The following is a 6,954-nucleotide window of genomic DNA, read 5'->3' as shown; positions in this document are numbered from 1 at the left end:
TAAATAATATTATTTCTTATTGTTTAAAATTTTTTGACCAAAAAAAATTGAAATTAATTTCGAATAACAGATATTGGAAAATCTTAAAAAACAATTTGACGGTATCTTAAATTTATTTTAAACTATTAAAATATTTAAACTTATGCAAATCCTAATTTTCAGTTTTCCATAAAGAAAATTTTTGATATATAAGACTAACATATATTAAAGATTTCTTAATTTCAAAATTAACATATTAAAAATATAAAATCTTATATATATTTTAATATTATTTCTTAAAGATTTCGAGGGACGGGTTTTTATAGATAAAAAAATATTATACCATTGATGGAATATGGCTACCGGAACGGATTTGATCCGCTTAAGAATTTGGGTCATTTAGAAGTTTTAATCTTTTTGACGGTTTTTATCCGTTTCATAATTTACAAGTTTTATACAATTCTGATTAATCACTAATTCGGTAAACGTTAGATTCAGATATGTTGTTTTATGAATCTTGATTTTTTGCTGAAACTTTTATTATTTCAAAAATCACAAACTGAAATCAATCATAGTAACATAATATATTAAAAACCTTATAGTAAACATAGTTTTTGAAATCAATCACGCACGTACGTGCGGGTCCATACCTAGTTTTATTGTAAAAGAAAATGAAAATTTTTAGCAACGCAAGTCTAATCCCAAATTTCAAAACAGTGATTAAATTGGAGACGATGATGACAAGCAAAAGATTAGTCAAACAGTCAAACTATGATACTTATATGTGTTATTTAACAGTTGAGAAAAATATGATTAGTTCTTTTAACCAATACCATTCGATAACCAATACGGCAATACCTATATCAAAAGTGATGTGAAGAGACCCAAAATCCATCTGCACGGTTGCACCCGTCGCGTCTACCTTGATACACTATATTTTTTATTCAATAAATGAAAAAGATTTGATGTGTAGGTTTTTATTTTCCATGAATGAGAATTTGTTTTTATTTTTTGTTTTTCTTATATTAGGAGAAATTTGAGTGACAATCAAGTGTTTTAATTCCATCATACCTTCCCTATGTAGGGTTCTTACAGTTGTCACCCATACCAAGTTACCAAACCAAACAATGCTAAACATAATTCTAGGATTAGAAAAAAAGGTCGCTTCAATAAATAATGTGTCAGCAAGAATTTGAATTAGAGAGTTATCAATTCCAAATAAACTTTGATATTATATCATCAATTAATATTTTTGAAAAACTAGTTAGAATTTCCAAATTGGAAGTGGAGAAAAATATAGTTACCAGTCAATATATATATATATATACCATAACAAAGACGAGGTGTGTGTATTTATTATGCGAGAAATAAAATCGTTTAGTTTACTTAAACCAGTATCATAACTAATAACCGAATTTTACTATTTACTAAGTATATTTGATTCTATAGTTTCCAAGTAACATGTAATTTATCCAGTTATGCACAAAATTATTTCTTATTTAATAAAATGGTATTTTTTCCCCTTTTAATCAATAAGAGAAATGCACAGTTAGTGCCCATCCGGTTGGGATGAACATCAGTAGACATTAGAGAATATCTCCCACAGTGAGTTTAGTGAAGTGGATTAGCATCCCATCCCAACAGCTCCTCCGATAGCAACTATCATCTTCAATAATCGGAACTTATATTCTATTCATTTCAGCATATCTTCTAATCTATATATATAAAGTTAGCTTTTCTCACTCCTGGTGCAGCCATCTCAGCTGCCACGTCAGCCACTTCTTCTTTAATTTAATGGGCCTTACAGATTTTAATAAACCTTTTAAACAATCATACAAATGACAAACTGATCAACTAAATTTCATCTAAAATTTGTAGGCCTAACACTATTTCATTCAAATTCTCTAGACCCATCACTATTTTTAAATCCTATGAATTCAATTTTTTATTTTAAAGTAAATTTAAAATATTTATTTAGTGCATATGTTTTGTTAATTATAATTAATCGAAAGTTTAAATAAAAAATAATTATGTAAAATAAATTAAATATTAAAATAAGAAAACAATACTATAATTTTTTTATTAGTGGTAATAATATAGTTAAAGATTTCTATTAAACTGATCATAATTTAAAATTTCAAATATCAAAACAAGGCAGTCCAAGCAACACTTTCAAAGAATCAAGGAAACACAACTAGAAATCAATTAAAATTATTTGGCAGCACTTCACAAATCCATCACCAAAGACAAAGACGCAAAGAGATGAACACACATTTAATAAACTAAAAAGATTCATATATATGAATGCCATAATCAAATAACCGTAACACAAAATTATATGAAAAAGACAACCGAAGAAACAAAAAAACAACCCGGACTTTATAAAATTACAGCAAGATAAACAAGAAAATTAATTTTCCCCAAAACACAACTCACATCAATCGAAAAAATCACTCACAGGATAAACGGGAAAAACAATTACAATAAATAACACAAAACAACTCACAACTTAATTAGGAAACCTAAATAAGCCAACATATTTTCATATAATAAAATTTGCAACTCAATTGACATTCACCTTTAACAAAATCAACAAGGGATAATCAAATATCCCAACAGATGCGAAGCGAGTAAGGAATCAACCAAATACGCAAACCCCCCAAAAAAAAATCAAAGGAAAACGATTACGATAGGAATGACTAAAAAAAACGATTACGAGCATCAAAGACATAAGTTCAATCCTCAAACAGACCTCTAGATCGGAAAATTGCTCTTCTCCTATCCGTTCACGAGGACATCGGATTTTGAAAAAGAACAAATAAATTTCAACTCAATAACATACAAATAATGGCCCAATAAACCTACAAATTATAAGCCTTACAAAGAAATTGGGCCCGAATGAAACAAACAAAAAATAGCCTAGAAAAGAGAAATGTAAGTTATTTATTTTATTTATTTTTCTTAATAAAATCCATAATATTTTTCACTCCAAACACTAAAACATTGACAAAAAATTACTCCAACAGTTTACAAAATACATATGAAAATATTAAATAACAATTCAACCACAAAATGAAAAATAATAATAAATTAATGACAATTAACAGTTACAGCAAAACAACAACTTCAACTAAACAATGTTAACTTCTAATAATAATTTTTTTAAAAAGCATTATAAACACACAAGATGATCTCAACTTTTCCTTTAAAAACCGCAAACTAAATTATACTTACTACAAAACATATTTTTATTAAAATATCCAACAAAACAACATAAGCAACCAAAATTAAATACAAAAACAAACGTAAAGATGAATTTACAAAACCCAAAAAAAATATACACAACAAAACTCGGAATACACTTTAATCTAACTACCGCGCGTAGCGCGGATCGATTGCTAGTTATATATATCTCTTACATTATTTGAAATTAGAAGATTGTTTTTACTTTTTGTTGTATTTGCGCTTTTATTAAAGGACATTTAAGATATACGAAAGATAGATATTCGGTACACATCACCATGATTTTGTTTTTAATCTCATCATTTTTTTTAAGAATTCATATATATATATATCACTTATATTATTATTGAGAAGGAAAATCTATTTTTTTGTACTTTGTTATAACAGAATAATAACAAAATTCTTACCTAATGTGTTGTGATACTTATTTGTTTTTAATATCCAGGAATATCGTTGTTTTCGTAATTACGTAAGTAGTAGGTACTATCCCGCGGAAAACCGTGCGCTGAATTTTTTTTGATGAAAATTTGTAGTAATTTATTTTGTTATTATGTTATTATTTATAATAGTTTGTGATTAAAAATTTGTTATAGTTTAGAGTGGAAGTACCCAAAATCTTTGCTATAGTTGTTAAGTATGTAAAAAATATATAACTACCATGTAAAAAAGAAATCTTATCTGTTAGTTTTTTAAAGTACAAATTAGTTTTGATTCTAATATTTTTTTTTTGACTTTTCTACGATTTATTTTATTTGATGTGTCCCCAATTTTCATTCTTTTAATTAAAAATATTTATTTAATAAATTATTTAATCTTAATTAAGTTTTTCTTATAGCAATTGAATGTAATTTTTACATATTTTAAGGTTAGTTTTATATTTATACTTCTCAATTAATATAGTAGGATATGATAAATTTAACAAAAAATTGTATTGTTAATGTAGATGATGTGCATGAACTTGGACTCAACAAAGAATTCCTCACTAATATGTAGATGATCTACACAACTATTTATTAATATGTAATGTGCATAAACTTGGACTCAAGAAAAGATTCCTCACAAAGAGACACTCGCCATTATACAACCACCACAAAGAGACACTCGCCAACAAACCCCATAAATATATGCATATATTATGTCAACTTCTGCAAACTTAAAACCACTAATGGTATTCCATGCTTTCTCTCTCAAACAGTGCGACACCCAGGCGATTTTCTTCAACCAACTTTTTCCTCCGATCTTCGATTCCGGCCGGCGCTGGCTTCTCCGGCATCGGTCGGCCTTGTTTTCTTTTCTTCTGTTTCCAGTTTTCTTGTTTGTTACATCGTTTAGCAATAAAACCGATCATGATTCATCGATCTGAATTCGTTCTCACTCTTATGGTGATGGTTTCTATTCTCTACGCCGGCGATGTACGGATTGAATGCAGGTAGCCATAGACTCTTGCTGTGCAACTTTTGCAGAAGTACAGAAGAGAGGGGAAGATTTCTGGTCAGAGTTTGAGTTGTATGCTGCTGATCTTTTAGTTGGTCTTGTGGTTGATGTTGCTTTGGTTGGACTTTTGGCTCACTATGCACGTATTGGGAAGCCATCCGTGGCATCAACAGGATTATAAGACCTTAAACGTGCTTGTGCATCCCTTCCTAGCAGGTAAGACTCTCACTCTCTCTCTCTCTCTCTCTCGTTTTTGGCTCCAAGTAATGTACAAATGGGTTAACTGTTCCCACTGATATCTATCGAGCTGGTGGCTACATATTCGGGTTGAGATGTGCTTATTATACAGGCTTTTTTTTTTTGGGTACATATGAAGTGTTTTTGAAGCTCAAAGACCAGGTTGTAAATTCTCAGTTAACCAGCGCACTGCAACTTTCTTCTACAAGGTATAGAGAAGAACTATTGCTAGCTTTAATGTTCTTTGTGGATCTTCTTACCTTTGGTTTAATTAATTGATGTGATTTCACATCCAGGGACTCTTGTATGGGTCGGTTGGATTTGGCTGCTCATCGGTCAAGGAATTGCAAATCTGATCATGACAGCAAAACTGTATTCTTTCACCATCTTGCTAGCAACTTCTCAATGATGAAATGAATCTTCTGAGTTTCTCTGTCGTTTTATATGATGTGATCCAAGATACTTGTTGATTGTCTAATTAAAACTATTCTTCAATGATACATATTTGGGGTTTCCTATGTCAATAGGAGTGTGAAGAAATCAGACGTCCCTATTCCACCTCTTTTCGAAAGCGCTGCTCTTTGGGGTAAGCTTTACTTTTAATCTCTAACATTGTTCTGCAGAGTCATCGAAGCTTTTTCTCCTCTGATATTGAATGAAATCTAACAGTTTTGAACCGTCAATACTGTGTTGTCTTATTCTTTTTCCGAGTTCTTGTTATTCACTAATCAGCCATACGGTTCTTAACTAGGCTTAGTTTCTAAGAAAGGAATGAACCTGAATTTGCCAATGACACTAAGAATCGATTATGTTTACAATTCTCAGTGAAGGTATATTTAGCTAGATTCGTCTTGTTGTTTGCAATATTAGATTCATGGGGAGAGACGTAACTGAGTTGCATAACTTCAGAGACAAGCCTGAAGTTTTTCACATAGAGACTCACTCTTTTCTCTTTATTGTGCTTTTTTGTTCAGGTGTGTTCCTTGGCTTATCTTCCAATGCGCGTTACCAAATTGTCAACGGCCTGGAACGTGTTGTGGAAGGTTCTAGTGCGGCCAAACGCATCCCTGTGGTCGCCATGGCGTTCACGGTGGGAGTCCGGTTTGCTAACAATGTACAGTAAAACCTCTATAAATTAATACTCTATAAATTAATACTCTATAAATTAATAAACACTATAAATTAATAAATTTTGCTGGTCCCAAGTTGGGCCAATGTAAAAATTAACAAAATTCGATAAGATAATAAGATAATATTTTTTTTGAAATCCTTATGTAAAATATGGTCCCAATAATATCATAAATTAATAATTATGTAAATTTACATATATATATATATATATATTGAGATAATAATGTATGTTTCTCCTAAAGCTTAATTCTATCACTAGTAAAAACAAATTATATAGTTACGGAAATATTTGTAGCTATAATGTATTTTTTGTAGCCAAATTAATTTTGTTACTGATTTGTGACAAAAAATAGTTAGTAATTATTTGGTCGTAGCAAAATTTTTTGTCGTAGATAATTGTCGCAAATTGCTACAATATATATACCAATGAAATAGTAGCAAATTGCTACAAAATGTCACAGGTTATTGTAAGTATTTGTTACGGAAAGCATTTGAATTATATGTAACAATTAGCTTCAAGAACCAACAAAATGTCCATTATTGATTTGTGACAATTAGCTACACTATAACTAGTGATAAAATGGTTACGAATTACTACGGTATAATTATGAGATAAATGAGATATTTATTAATATTAATTCAGTTATTTGCAAATATGTATGAGATAAATGAGATATTTATTAATATTAATACTGGTAATTTACAAAAAAAAAAAGTAAAAGTTAACAAAAATAATTATATACATAAAAACACGGGTCTTAATTTTTAATTGAAACTTCTTCTTCCATTGAAACTTCTTCCTCGAAACATCTTCTTTAATATCCTTAAGAACACGGGTCTTAATTTTTAGCAATATCTGCGTGAATGAGAAAATAAACATAAATCAATTAAAAGTGGAGATATCAGGATATTAAAACACACAAAGACGCA

General features: G+C 29.6%; 1 pseudogene; it reads left to right on the top strand.

The window, feature by feature from the left end:
* LOC104772460 overlaps positions 1–6,023 on the top strand; it is an 11,724-nt pseudogene extending 5,701 nt beyond the window's left edge.

The sequence above is a fragment of the Camelina sativa genome, chromosome 20, assembly GCF_000633955.1.
Source record: "Camelina sativa cultivar DH55 chromosome 20, Cs, whole genome shotgun sequence".
In the NCBI taxonomy this organism is placed as follows: Eukaryota; Viridiplantae; Streptophyta; class Magnoliopsida; order Brassicales; family Brassicaceae; genus Camelina; species Camelina sativa.
The sequence above is the reverse complement of the archived record's forward strand: the minus strand, read 5'-3'. Positions and strand labels throughout refer to the sequence as shown.